Source organism: Canis aureus, chromosome 20 (assembly GCF_053574225.1).
Source record: "Canis aureus isolate CA01 chromosome 20, VMU_Caureus_v.1.0, whole genome shotgun sequence".
NCBI classification, from domain to species: Eukaryota; Metazoa; Chordata; class Mammalia; order Carnivora; family Canidae; genus Canis; species Canis aureus.
The window spans coordinates 36,236,697-36,252,024 of NC_135630.1; the positions used below are offsets into that span (position 1 = coordinate 36,236,697).

General features: G+C 49.0%; 1 long non-coding RNA gene across 1 annotated transcript in view; it reads right to left on the reverse strand.

Moving 5' to 3' along the window:
• Positions 1-15,328, reverse strand: part of LOC144291686 (uncharacterized) — a 57,646-nt gene that overhangs the window by 4,786 nt on the left and 37,532 nt on the right. Inside the window, exon 3 of the long non-coding RNA XR_013359076.1 lies at positions 3,350-3,397. This is a non-coding gene — a long non-coding RNA (uncharacterized LOC144291686). The remainder of the gene's footprint in view (positions 1-3,349; positions 3,398-15,328) is intronic.

The following is a 15,328-nucleotide window of genomic DNA, read 5'->3' on the forward strand; positions in this document are numbered from 1 at the left end:
CACAGAGTCAGGACAATGCCTTGAGGAGGCAAGAACCTGAGAGCAGAATTTAATAATACTACTTTACTTGTGTTGTGTATGGGCGTATGTCACCTCTCTTGGTTTCCCGTTTGCAGTAAGGACATGATGTTCCTTTTATTTATTTTTTTTAATTTATTTGTAAAAGATTTTCTTTTTAAAGTTACTTCCATACCCAGCGTGGGGCTCAAACTCACCACCCCAAGATCAAGAGTCACACGCTCCACTGACAGAGCCAGCCAGTGTTTTATTAAAAACACATTCATTTAATAAATTGGGTAAGAGAGTTATGAGTAGAAAAGAAATGCGTCAAGCCATATGCAATTACTGATAAGTGACCACTTCTGATTGCAAAAATGGCAACCTGATATAAAGTAGTGATAACAGCGAGCATCTACTGAGGGCTTACTTTGACCAGGCACTGCCCTAAGTGCTCTACAAGGAGTATCTTACTTAGTCCCCACAGTAAATAGAGTACGTGGGGAACACTGCAATTGATTATATGCCACATCACAGTAGCTTTGTGACCTTGGGAAACTCCTTCCACTCTTTGGGAAGAGGCTAGTCCAGAACCTGTGACCCTTCTTCATCTATGGTTCCATAGCCCAAGGATGATGGGCTCCATCATCCATCAATGTTCCACGATCCATTCCCCTGACATATTTACTGAGCAGCTAATACACAGTGTGCTGACCAGCAAGGCTGTGGTTGGGGAGTGGGGAGGAGGGACAGAATTCTGGAAGACATTGTCCCAGTATCAGGAGGGAGAAGCGAGGAGGCAGGCACATATGCCATGGGCCCAGTGGCCAGACAGTCCCTACTGTGAAGCCCACAGGGGAGAAGCATTGGCGTGGACACAGCTAACAAGAAGGCTACCCTAAGAATCCACTGCCCCTAGAGCCCCTTAAAGGCCCAGACTCAGCCATAAGCCCCAGTGTAGGACTGATGGGCACAGGTGACCAGAGAAAAGGAGAGGTGGGGATGGTGGGGATAGGTCATTCTGCATGGGGTCAGAGAGGACACAGATGACCCAGGTCCCAAAGCACATTTCCCTTGCAATAGGGGGCACACACAGAGCTTCTGGACTCTATCCCAGCTGACCAGCTAGCAAACAAGACTCACCTTAGCCTGGGAACATGAGGCAAAGATGGTCTAATGTCAGCACAGTTGGGACAACTGTACCCAGAGGCCCTAATGCCCAGCAGTGTACACCTAGAGAGGGGTCCACCGTCCTGCCACCCTCTCCCTGGGGCTCCTATCCAGACTGGGTCAGGGGAGGTGAAGCCAATGAGAGTTCCATGGCATGGTGAGGTGAGGCACCCTGTGGCTCCGGGTGACAGATGGGACATCGAAGATCCCTAAGTGGGTCACAGCAGTGGGCGGGTTTTACAAGGTGGGTCCCAGAGGATAAATGTAATTCGGGGTTCAAGATGTCCGGGAGAATAGAACTCAGGCAGGAGGTGACGATGATGAAAGTGGAAGTTATTGAGCTGGTTTGACACCCAAGTCAGTCAAATACAAGCATCCCCTTTCTGTGTGTCACCTCCTCACCCTCGCCTCCAAAGGAAGAATGGCAAGAAGGTGGCCAGCCTACAAACCAGTGGGAAAATGCACACAGAACATTTAAAGCCAGAATCTCTCCCAGTATTAGAAGGCCCGGGCTGTCTGGAGAGGGAAACCAGAAATCTCAGACCCTCAGACTGCAGCTATGGTCAGCGGCACATGGGGCTCTGCTGGTCTGGCAAAGGAAACAGGTGCAGGAAAGCAGGAGAGATGGTGGTTAGCCCACAGAGGAACCGGCCCAGCCTCATTTCCCTCATCCCTTGAATGGGGCTACTATCACTGGCCTTGCCCAAGACCAAGGAGTCTGAGGGCCAGGAATTAAATGCTCCCCATCTTTCCCCTTACCCCGGGTAGAGCAGGTGCTGCCCATGGCTGATGGAGCACAAAACTTGCAAGAGCTGCTTCTTGGAGGTGCCCAGAGCCAGGAGTATCACCGAAGAGGAGCCGGCTGGGCAGTGGAGGACCCGCGGAGATGGGGGGAGACAGCAGGGCCCAGGATGGTGACTCTCTTGTCCCCATGGCTACTGTTTCATTTATTGAGTCCCACAGAAAAAGAGAGGTCAAGGCAGAAGGGAGAGACAGGAGGAAGGGATGGACAAGGAGGAAGAGGGGTGGTCGGGTGGGGAGCTCAGAGGGGAGTCAGAGGGAGCGAGGAGGCAGGTGGAGCTGGCAGGACCAGATGGGGACGGCAGTGGGCTAAGGGCATGAAAGGTACGTATCTTCATAATGAAGGAGTGTGGGGGCAGTCACCCCCTCCTTCCTCCCTCCCATGCCAGCTTGGGCTGCGAGACCCTTGAAGGGGACATTGTGGGGATACTGTTCCCAGCCCTTGTGAGCAGAACTGAGAGAAGACTGCCTATAGCTGCCACTCCCATCTGGCTCAGGCCCAGGCTGTCCCTCAGCATGACTTCCAGAGCAAGCCCACACCCTGCAAGGTCCCAGGGTGCTCCCTACCCCCACCCCCATGCCCACTCTCCAGCTATGGCCAGCCAGAGCCTTGGAGCTTTGCTTCCTGGTTTATTCTGTTGGGGCTTCTATTCCAAGCTCTGTCCCTATCTGCCTGGGTCTGATGCACCCAGGAGGCCCAGTGCCTGCCTCCGAGGGCCCCTTCCTGGACGTGTCTGTCCTTTACTCTGGCTGCCCCTGCTTCCCACTCTCTGTCCTCTCCCCATTCCTTTCCTGGCTGGCTGATGAGTCAGGGGAATCTGCTAATGGTGCTCCAGATACATAAGTGATTAAATATATCCCCATATATTACCTACCCTGGAGCATGGGTAAGTGCTTGACAAGTGTTAGCTATTAGCTGCATTTTTATTGAGTTTCTGACTCTTTTTTTTTTTTTTTTTGAGTGTTTGACTCTTGAGTGCTGTGGTCTGCCCATCTTTAAAATGAGATTAATGAAAAAATAAAATAAAATAAAATGAGATTAATGCAGCACCAAGTGTCTCCTGATGTGCTGCACTGAGCAGGGCATAGTCTCCCTTATGTGGTTCACAAAATGCACAATTGGAATTTAAACATGAGGAACATAAGACAAGCCCCAACTGAGAGACATTTGTACAACATAATTGGTCAGAACCCCTCAAAGGTGTCTGGGTCATGAAAACCAAGGTATGACAAAGGGAGAGGCCGTCCCAGCCTGGAGGGTTCTAAGGACACTCGAGCACTAAATGCAGCCTGGGGACATCCTGGAACTGACAAAGGATGTTAGTGGGAAAACTTGCAAAATTTAAACAAGGACTGTGTAGGTGACTTAGAAGTGTCTTACCTCCATCCATGTCCTGGCTTTTGTAGCCTACCAGGGTCCACAGGGCATCTGCATTAGGGGAAGTGGTAAAGGGTATATGAGGTACAATTGCAACATTTTTCAAGTCTGAGATTATTTCAGTATAAAAAGTTTAGGGGGCACCTGGGGTGGCTCAGTCCGTTAAGCATCTACCTTCAGCTCAGGTCATGATCCCAGGGTCCTGGGATCGAGCCCCACATTGGGCTCCCCGCTCAGCGGGTGAGTCTGCTTCTCCCACTCTCCCTGCCTGCTGCTCCCCCTGCTTGTGCTCTCATTCTCTCTCTCTCTCTCTCTCTCTCTCTAAAGTAAATAAAATTTTAAAATAAAAATTTTTTTAATTTTAAAATTAAAAGTCTAAAAATAGAACTATGGAGAGTATCATTCCTCTGGGTTATTAGGAAGAATATAAAAGTAAGTATAAAGCACGTAGAGGTGGTCAGCTGTGATCTGATGAGTCCCACAAACCAACATGAAGGTATAGAAGATAATGGGGTCTGTGAAGGCAGGTGCACAGGGACTGGGCTTGTGTGTAATGTCCTTGTGGCTCCTGCCCCGGGATTGGCCAGCTTTCATTTGCAGGGTGGCAGAGAACAGCACTGAGAAAGAGCCAGGGCATGAGGGGCACTTGGGTGGCTCAATGGTTGAGCATCTGCCTTCAGTTCAGGGTGTGATCCCGGGGTCCTGGGATCCAGGAACCTGAGGGAGCCTGCTTCTCCCTCTGCCTATGTCTCTGCCTCTCTGTGTGTGTCTCTCATAAATAAATAAATATAAAATCTTAAAAAAAAAAAAAAAGACTCAGGGCATGAGAGGGAACAGCAGAGTGCCATGAGCGCCAGCCCTGAGAGTCGGGGGTGGGGAGGAGTCTGTCTTGTGTGTGGTCACTGGACAACCTAAGGGCAGAGCTGAGCCTGTTGTCCCAGCAGGCCTCAGTTTCCTGCTGGCTACACTCCATCACACCTAGAGGGCAGCCACCATGTCCCCAAACACGGCTGAATGTAAACTGTAAGGACAGTCCAATCTTGCAAAATATGTAAGCAAATGGGCTTTGTGTCTAATGTTAAGGTTTTTTTTTTTTTTTTATTGTAAAGGAAGAACAAGTGTATAGGTTCTAAATCTGTCATGTGGGATTTGGTGGTCTTGAGACCAGAATCCATCTGCCAACTTTAAGAAGGAGAGCTCCTTAGGGGGTTTTCACTCTGCAAAGCTTCGTGTGTCTGAGGTACCTAGCAACGTGTCACTTGGACTGGTCAGGAGTGCCAACACATTTCAGATCATCTTTGCACCTAGCCCATGGGGTAGGCTCTGGCAGGTGCCTCAGCCCCTATTTTGCAGACTAAGCAGTGAAGAGCTGAATACCAGAGTAGCCCAGAGGGCTCTTGGTGCTCTGGCCAGGGCTCACCCCACCAGGATAAGTTGGGAGAGTATGAGGGTGGTGGGAAAGGGCTCCCATGCTCTTCACCCACAGGAAAGAGGTGGAGAGGAAGGAGAATGGGCTTGGTCTCCGGGCCATGCAGTTCATCCATGTCCGCAAGCCTCTCATTCATTCTCAGTAGTAAAAAGATCTATTCGTGAGGTCCTTGCCCCAATGTTACACACATAGAAGACACTAAATGAAGTCCTTCTTTCCTCTTATCCTTAGGGAAGGGCGCCCTATAAGCATAGCCAAGGTGAAGAGGCTCCGGATTCTGAACTAGTGTCATTACTTCCTTCATGTACCCTTCACAGCCAGTCTGCCCTGGACTGATGATAGTCTCAACGACTGTACTGATGGTTTTACTCATGTAACACCCACAGAGCACTTACTATGTGCCAGGCCCCGGACCAAAGACTTCATACATGGGAACTCCTTTATTCTTTGTAACTCCCCTAGGAACTGGGGAAAGCATTACCTCATTTCATGGATGCACAGATAGCAAATGGTGAACTTGCAAGCCAGAAGGTGCGGCTCCAAGCGTCTGTTCTCAATGGCTGCTGTCCACCTGCTGCTAGTCGAGGATGGTAGTGCCCTCACTGTTATGGTGTGAATTGTGACTCCCAAAAAAAGATACGTTGAAGTCCCAATCCCCTAGTACCTTGGAATGGGGAACCCAGAACTTAGAAATAGGGGTTCTACAGATGTAGTCAATGTGAGGTTATTAGGGTGGACTCTAATCCTGTGTGACTTGCGGCTCTTCTAAGAAGGGGAAATTTGAACTCCGAGATGTGCACACAGGGAGAACTCCATGTGAAAATGAAAGTAGAGATCAGCCTGATGCATCTACGAGCCAAGGAACATCAAATATTGCCAGCAAACCACCAGAAGCTAAGAGAGAGGCATGGAACAGATTCTCCTTCACAGCCCTTAGAAAGAACAAACCCTGCCCACACCTTGATCTCAGACTTCTGGCCTCCGGAACAGTGAGATGACACATTTTCATTGTTTAAGCCACTCACTTTGTGGTACTTGGTCATGAAGTTTCTAGCAAACTAAAGCAATCACTGTAGTCCTCCCATGGCATTTCTGAAAGCCACTCCACAATATTCCAGAAATGTTAAAAATATTGCAGCCTGTGAAATAGACTTGTAATATTCTGGTGCTCTAGACTGTTAGTTCTTAACCAGAAGCCATTCGGGCAACGTCTGGAGAAGATTTTGATCATCACGACTGAGAGGGTGCTACTGGCATCTAGTGGGTAGAGGCCAGGGGTGCTGCAGTGCATGCGACAGCCTCCGCCACCAAGCCCAAAACATCAGTAGTACCAAGACTGAGAATCCTTTGGACAATATGATGAGTACTGTGATCCTCTCCTAAGGAAAATGCCCATGTGCTAACACACTCATACATTCACTCAACTCACACACTCACACTTTTTACCCCACACCATTCTGTATCCAGCCACAGGGACATATACATACAGTCCCAAAGCCCTTCCATTCATACTGGGTTAAGAACCCCTATTGCTTTGTGGATAAAGAGTGATGTTAATATAGTTAGGAGCCAAGATTTTCAGCATAATAGCAAAGAGATACAAGTATAAGGCAGTATAGGGAAAGTTAAAAATCCTGTAATCTTAAACCCAAATTGGAAATATCAATATAAACTAATGATGTGTTTTCCTTTTCATAAAGAAAACAGATACCTCCTAGGCCTATTCACTGAAAAGCCCTGCAAGTAGCACCATCTCGGAGGCAGGAGCATTATAGCTCCAGACTGGAGTCTCCAAAGAACCAAGGAGCCTGGGAGAAATGGATGATTTTAGGGCTGAGGTAAGACAAATATAAGGTGAGCAACACAATCTCGTTATACCAAGATGCAAAGAAGTCATCCCAAATTTCTACAGTTATTAGAAGGAATCAACTCAAAATGGTTCTAATTGACCAATGCTGGGGTAACTTTATTGTCAAAAATAATAATAACTAAAATTTATTGAAATAACCCAAATATAGAGTTCATGATATTTTTAAAAACTCATCCAAAAACCAATAGCCTTTGGAGGATGTTAGGAAACCAACAGCTTATTTTTTAAAACCTTTAAAAATTATTATTTTAAAAGAGAAAGGATCAAACATTTTTCCTGCCTTTGCTATATAAACTTCAGTCTAGGGAAATCATTAATGAAGAAAAGAGTGTTATAGATAAATTTCACCTAGAAAATGCACATGAATAATAGCATATTACCACTTTGCAAACCCTAATAAAATAATGGGCCACCATGGCCACTAAAACCATGAACCAAAAGGCTGATGTTGGGAAATTTATGGTCGATGGGCCAGCCTACAGCACCTGGACCCACAGATCAGCTGTAATGTCACAGAAAGAGGAGATCGGACATGCGCCTTATGATGCAACAGGTAACACACAGCACCACTTCTCAGAGGGCATTGTGAAAAACTGAAGCCAAATCTGACCAAGATTCTGGGTCTGACCATATGTGGATAAGAAATACAGGCGATAGGGGATATGCGGGACAATGACATGGAGATGCAATCAGCAGTCCGCCAGACCCAGAACATGGGGAGCTCTAAGGAGGCATGAACCAGGGTTTTTTTGCTTGTTTGTTTTGTTTTTAACAAATAGCATTAGAGAGAAAAGGCGGAGGGTGGATGCTGTTGCAGATTAAAGAGATATGGAAGAGGTAACGAGCCAAAGTAATGTGCAGCGTCTATCTGGGTCTGGATTTGAATACTTGGTTGTAAAAGACATTTGGGAGACAATAGGTGAAATGTCAATGGATAGATATTACATGACATTAAAAATGTCTTGTTCATATTTTTTATTTGATAATGATGGCGTTAAGAATTTTGAAAGAGAGGCTCTTTCTTTTAGAGAGGCATACTGAGGTCTGTATGGGTGAAAGGACCCAACAGGTGGTGGAAGCTGGGACTGGCCCCAATAGATAGATAATTGTTAAAGCTGACTGACAGGTGCAGAGGGCTTGTTTTAAATTGCTCTTTCTGGGGTGCCTGGGTGGCTCAGTAGGTTAAGCTTCCAACTCTTGGCTTCAGCTCACGTCATGATCTCAGCATGGTGAGATCAAGCCCCATGTGGGGCTCTGCGCTGGGTGTGGAGCTTGTGTAAGGTTTTCTCTCTCCTTCTCCCCATCCCCACCTTTTTTTTTTTTTAAAGATTTTATTTCTTTATTCATGAGAGAGAGAGAGAGAGAGAGAGAGAGAGGCAGAGACACAGGCAAAGGGAGTAGCAGGCTCCATGCAGGGAGCTTGACATGGGACTTGATCCTGGGTTTCCAGGATCACTCCCTGGGCCGAAGGCAGAAGCTCAACTACTGAGCCACCTGGGCTGCCCTACCCCTCCCCACATTATTGCACATGTGGGCTCTCTCTGTCCCAAAACTAAATAAATAAATTGTCCTCTCTGCTATTGGTGTATGCTGATCATTTTACAAAAAAAACCTGCTCCTAGCAGGGACGACTGCTCAGCATCATCCTGAGTGCTGGCTTCAGCTCTCCCAGGGCCCTTACCCACTCCTGCTGGGGGCTCAGTGGCTTACACAGGTTGCCTGGGACACGACATCCCTACCCTAGGAACAGTGGTAACGGAAGGGGTCAAACAGGAAGCTTTCCTGGAAGAAGTGGTGCCTGACCAGAGACCTATGTGAATGTCTCCCAATGAGAGGAGATGGGAAAGCTCTCAGGCAGAGGGTTTATTGCAGATCCCAGGGGAAACATTGGCAAAAGTGCACACGAGATGTGCAGGCAGGTGGGGACTACTGCACACACACTGGAAAGGTGGGGGTCCATGCAAACCCGGAGAAGGACCAGATGTGGCTGTGGAAGAACAAGAGGAGTCAGGGAGGCCCCAGGGTGCTGGAGAGGCAGAGGAGTGCTGGAGGTGCTCATCACTTAGGACGGGGGAACATGGCAAGTGGACAAAAGACCGGGGTCAGAATAGGGACCCTGGAAGTTGGTGCAGAGAAGTTTCTCAACAGTGTCGCCTAGACTTTTCCCGCCACTGTACTCTGCCTCCCCTTGTTGCAAGGACCGTGATGTTTCCATACATTGATGGTTCTCTTTTCATTCCTGAAAATGCCAAAGAAAAAAGTGAAGCAGGATGTAGTGGTTTCTGAGTGAAGCTAAGAGCTCATCTAGTAGGGTGGGAAGACGATGTGTGTCTCCTAGGCTAAATTAGAGGTAGCCAGGTGTCTCCTGCCGGGCAGACATTCAGCAACACAGCAGAACAAACCCGAAGGGTCCTTCTCATAGGCCGATGCGCAATAGTATTTTGTGATTTACATGTACGTTTCCTGAATGACTGATGAAAAGCACATCTTTCTCTGTGCTGATTGGCCATCCACGTAGCTTCTTTGGTGATGTATTTCTTTGAATCTTCTACCCATTTGGAGGGGAACAGCACTTAGTCTTTTGGCATCGAGTGTGATATTAGCTGTAGGTTTTCTGGAGATGCCTTTTTGTCAGATTGAGGGCATTCCCCTCTCTGTTCCTACTTTGCTGAAAGTATTATGAATGGGTGCTGGATTTTGTCACATGTATTTTCTGCATCTAGTGAGATGATCCCATGCTTGTCCTGTTTAGTCAGTTAGTATGGTGAATTTCATCGATTGATTTTCTAATATTAAACTATATTGCAAAAAATAAAATAAAATAAAATAAAAAAATAAACTATATTGCATTCCTCTCAGAAGCCCCATTTGGTCATGGTCAATTTTTTTTTTACATGTTTTTGGATTAAATTTGATTAAAACTTTTGCTCATTGCTATGTTCATGACAGATAAGCCTGAAGTCTTTTTTTGTAGTGTGTCTATCTAGTTTTTATATCAAAGTAATGCTGAACTCATAGCATGAGCTGAAAATGAGCTCTTTCATTTTCTGGAAGAGTTTGTGTAGCCTTGGTATTATTTCCTCCTTAAATTTCAGTTATAGCAAGATCACTTGCTCATTACCACCACCATCACCCTCATGATTCTTGTCATGTCCACACCGTCTATCCACAGCCACACTTTTCTTCAATAGACTTATTTTTTTTAAAAAACCCAATAAAGTATTTTACAAGGAAACTTTATATCTCCACCATAAACAGAAGTCAGTGACATTGGCCCCTCTTGTCCTGACCATTTACAGTCACCTCACACCAGCCCCAAGCCCTCTGGGATGGGCTCACAGATGAATCTCCCCTCTACCTGCCAGTTGTTCAGGTCCAACTACAAATGTGCCATGTGGTGGACCACACAATAAAGAGAGGTAGCCCAGACATGGCTTCTTTCTATTTCCATGATGGAGAGGGGCGGAGTGGCTATTGAGACACAAGTAGTGTGCTGTTAAAATTGTCCTGGGTGCACAAGCAGTAAGTGCAGCAAGCCCTGAGAATCACTGACCTTGTCCAACACCTCCATTCCCAGAGAAAGCAGCTGATACTGAGCATGGCAGAGCAACCTGCCAAAAAGCATGTGAATTAGTGGCCAAGTGGGGGTTGGAACCCTGTCACCAAACTCCTGCCCAGAGCTTTGCATGTTGATAATTCGGTTGTCCCTCGCATCCCTCTTGCCCTTGCCCTGCTCTGTGCCCCAGCAAGATGCTCTCTTTGGAGCATGTCCCCCGGGCTCCTTACCCCCTGGCTCCCATCTGGATTTCCAATGGGAAGTCCTGGCAGGGTACTGCACAGGGCAGGGGCAGGGGGGTTCAGGGGATCCTGCTTGCCCTCTTTTGTCTCATTCTGGGACTGGTGGTGCCCCTGGGAGCTCCAGCTTCTGCGGGACAGCCTCCTTCCACATCTCTAGCTTTGAATCCAGCACTTAGGCCCTAGGGGTGGAAACAGCTCCCACACTGGCCAATCCCTCGGTGCCTTCCATCCCTCTTAGTTCCCTGAACTCGACGGCATTTCTGCTAATGGTCTCCTTCACATAGAAGTCTCCCTACAAACCAGCCCAGTGTTACTTCCGGATGCCCACAGGAGCTCCCTCGCTGACTCTGATCTACCAACTCTTCCCATCCCTGAGGCCTCAGGCCTCAGAGAAAACACCTGAAGTCCCCGGTTCACAAACTGCTGGATGCACGCAGCACTTCTTATTGGCGCCAATTGCCTCTGAATGAAGATAGGGCCCATCAGCCTGTGGCTGACAGGCAGACCCGAGAGATGCTCCTTGAACGGAGGCCTTGCCTTTGCCTCCTCCAGATGCCTAGCTCACCCCAGACTGCCTAGCCCACCCCTGCCTCTGTGAGGCAGGGGGCATTGGGGCAATGGTGCTCAAGTGACTTGAGCAGAAGGAAGAGGAGCATTGCCCTCAAGATGACTCCTCACTCGAGGGGCAAAAGTAATGACAAGTCCACATCCAGTTCTCTGGGACTTCTGGGTTCAAGAAGAGGAAGGCTGGATTAGCCACGGCACACACACCCAAACCAAACAATCACAGCCCATAGCACCTGACTGTGAACTTCCATCTGAAAAGGAATTCTTGATCTTGATAAGAAAAAGAGGTACATACACATACACACGTACACAACCAGAGCCTGGATTTTGAGTTAGCCCGTAATCTGTATGAAGAACCAGAGAGATAAAAGGGAAATAAAGACATTAAGTCTTCAGAGAGATGTGGAGCACAACAGAGGGCTAGTTGGGTGTATCTGTTTGTTTTGGGATTCAGGATTTGCTCCCTGGGATGACACTGTATGTCAGCAGACATCGTCATGCCAAAAGGACTCAGAGGCAGAGCTGAACCTGGTGACCCACACGGTGGCCTGGGCTCACACCTCCCGACCAGGCAGGGCGGCTGGGAAGCAGTGTGGAAATTGCCCTGGGCAGCAGGAGTCCAGTGGATTACAACCCAGTGTATGAAGTTGGCTGGCAGGTAGCAATGTTTCTAGGAGTCCGGCTGGATTGGCAAGCCCCAGAACAGCATGTTACGTATTAACTCCTCTTTTGGGGAGTCACTAGGCAGGCATTTGTTTACCCACCAGCTTGAGGAGGTTCAGAAAGGGTAGGAAGGGAAGAGAACCAATATTTATTGAGGGCTGGCCGTGGGCCTGGCTCTGCACCAGGGGCTTTATATCTTTGTTGATTTCACCTCAGGTCCTTAGGCTCTGGCCGTGGACGCTGCGAATGGTGATGAGGACGGTGATAGTGAGATCTCTCATCGTACTTTTTACATTTTAAGGGCCTTCATGTAGCATATTACTGCATCTTCTGTGGCATTCACGAGAATCCCTGCTGTAGGGATGACAACCAATGATGACACAGAGACCCAGGGGAATGAAGTGATCTGCCCACATGGGCTTAAATGTTGAGTGCCAGAGCCAGAGCCAGAACCCTGACACCTGAGTCCACATCTGTGATTCTTATCATACCCGGCTCATCAGCTCCCAGTGCTAGAAAGGGTTCATCATGTTTGGTGGGATGACTTGAGGATCAGCTGATCTACACAGCAGGACAGTGCATCTGGGGCAGAAGGCCAAGGGGATTGGCCTTCACCGAGAACCATCCATTGCTGGGCACTGAGCTCAGGTATTGCAACCCAGAGCCAGAGGGTGGTGGCCAGGGAAGGAAAGGTGATGGGGTTACTACTGCCTGAGTATCTCCACCAGGACTCTTCCACCAGAGGGTGCCCTCCTGAGAGGTCACCTTAGCGATGTTGGGGTTTCCTGATGACATGGTATGGCTCTGACGCTTTCACATCCCTGGCACTGGTGTGCAGTTTCTAAATGACCCATTTTCACATGAAATCACAGCTCCAGGAGCATGAGCATGGGCTCAGATTGGGAACTATCATGTCCTCAGCATGTAACTATCGATGGCCCCTTTCCTATGGTGACAGTCAGATGTCACCATCACTGTGATGTGTTGGTGCAATGCCTGGTGCTTGGGCAATGCAGAGCAACAGTGGCTCCTGCTCTGGCCCATTCCTTGGGCTCCCAGACAGTGGGGTTGGAGAGGAGCCTCTCCCCACCTGACAGTTACCAGGCCCCACACCTAGAGATAGCCTTCTCAACTCACAGTTATGTCAATGGTCTGGGGGATGGTTCCAGGCCAAGCCTAGGGCATGGGGGAAGGCAGTTGCCAAGTCCTCAGGGTTTCTGGGCTACAGATGCTTCTTGCTCGAGCCAGGCCTAGAGTTTCCAGGCCTAGAGTTTCCAGAAGAAAGCAGTGGGACAGGGCTTCATTTTGGGCTCCAGATTGGCCAGCTGGATTCCTGGCCTCACTAAAGCCACCTGGCTTGGAAGAAAACCTGTCTGGTGAGCTCACAGTGCCTGAAGGAGGAAGGAAGCCCACAGAATGGGGAAGTCATGGAGGACTCAAGCCAAATGCCAAAATAAAGCAGTCAGCTAGGAAGGAAACCAGGTGACAGGCTGAGCAGCAGAGACCTGACCTGTACCTGGTCACATGTGCACGCACACCATACTCCCACCCACCATCTCTCTGGCTTTGGCCAGGATGAGGGTCAGGTGGGAGCTACCGATGTCAGGAGGCCTCCTCAGACCCAGGATCTCCTGGAAGTATGTGTGGGGAAGAGGCAGGTGCAGGGAAGGGAAGTGCATAAGCAAGTATGCGCTGGGGCTGTAGGAATTTGGGGTTCCCAGAGCTCAGAGCTGGTGATGACATGGGGAAGGACATGGGAGGTCCACCAAGAAGATTGCTGGCCAATTCAGGCTTTATAAAGACCACCCTGAGAGCAAGGAAGATCGACCATTGCTTCTGCAGGTGACGGACTGTTTGAGAGCTCAGCATGTGTGTCACCTAGCAGTCAGCACGGTCCAAGGCTTTGTGTTTATCACATCCTGCACGGGGACATGTGGTGCTGGCCATCCTGCCCATTTGGCACATGGAAAACAGAGGTTTCCCGGAGTCAGGGCTGGGCTCATATCCAGAGTAAATGGCTGTGCTGGGCTTCAAATTATCAGAACTGCTCTCAGGGACCTCATCTTTCCCACCATCCTGTCTTGGGGATCTGGGGACCTGATGTCAATGGGTCAGGTGACACTGTACAAATGCCCATCGACACGACGGACAGTGTTGATGGGTAAAGTTGAGGTTGGGAGCTGCAGGAGGAAGACCAGGAAAAGCACGGGCCTGGCCAGATGAGCTTTCAACTGGCTGATGGCTGGAGAAGCGAGCAGGTAAAACCAGAGCGGGTCATGCACCGAAGGACACCAGAGCTCAGTGTGTGGCCCAGAGGGACTTGGGACCTGGGAACCGTGTGGGAGACAGGCAGGAGATGGGTTTCACCCCTAACTCGCTGAGGGAACTTGGGTATCTCTGTTCTCCTCTGTGCTCCATTCTGTGCTTTTAAGCGCAGAAAGCTGAGCTCGGGCTGAGCAGCGATGCTTTCACTGAGGCAGCCCTCCAGGGTGGCGTTGATCGGGGCTGCCTGACTTGGTTGCCGAGACCTGGGACCTGCTCCTCTGCCCCTCCTCGGCCAAGTCCCTGCTGCCAGCCATGGCCCACTGCCCGGGATTTTCTAAACCCCGTGACCACTTCCTGGATTCCAGAGCTTACCTCTTCCGTGCCCCCTTCCCAACCTTCTGGAATTTTAAGACCCAGAATGTCAAGGTGATGGGGTGGGTAGGAAGAGGTGCCAGCCCTGCCCCCCCACCCCTGTTGCCCACTCCCTCCCAATCACAGCCTCAGACCTGGCAAGGGCTGCATAGAGAGAACCAGGGCGGTGTCACAGAACGAACGATGGCTCGGGGTCAGTCCTAGGTCAAATACAGACTCTGACACCCTCAACTGATCAGTCACCGTCTCTGAGCCTTGTTTCCTCCTCTAAAAAATAGGGCCAGAAGTTCCTACCTCTTGATGTTTTTTGGAAGATGCCTGGGATGATGCCAAGATGAGGAGCTGGACATGACAAAAATGTTTTTCAGTAAATAGAGTCCTTGTCTTCACTGCAATGCCACCACTCTCCTACCTTGGGGACAAAGGGCATGCCTACATTTATCAAGTGCCCACAGTATGCACAGTTCAATGTGCCATATCAATCATGCAATTGTGCATTATAAATTTTATACAGCATTATCACCGCGGTATTGTTTGCTTTGCTAGAACAAAGTAGAAGAGATAAGATTACTCTTAGCCAAAACGGACCGTAAAACTATGTCACCCAGGACACAGTCCTGCTGGCTCTCCCTCCGGCAGAACCCACTGCTAGGCTTCCATGGAGCAGCAGGTGAAGAGGGTGCTTGCTTCAGGCTGCAGGGTGTATGAAGAACTTCACCTCAAGCTCTGAGACCCATGCAACCCTAGGACCCCCACCCAGAGGAACACAGGGGGCCTGACAGCCAGCCAGTGGGAGAGGCAAGTTGCTAGCCTGGGACAGATGAAATCTCCTGCCCCGTATGTATCGTGCTCTCTCTTCCTCCTGTACAGCATTCCGTGCTCCTTCTCTAAATAACAATTCTAAGCTCAGAAACCTTATAATTCAGCTCATCCAGTAGTTTCCACACTCTTTTCCCCCCTCCAATAAAATTAACCGTAATCGCCAATAGAGAACACATAAGTGTTGATTATTCTGGGT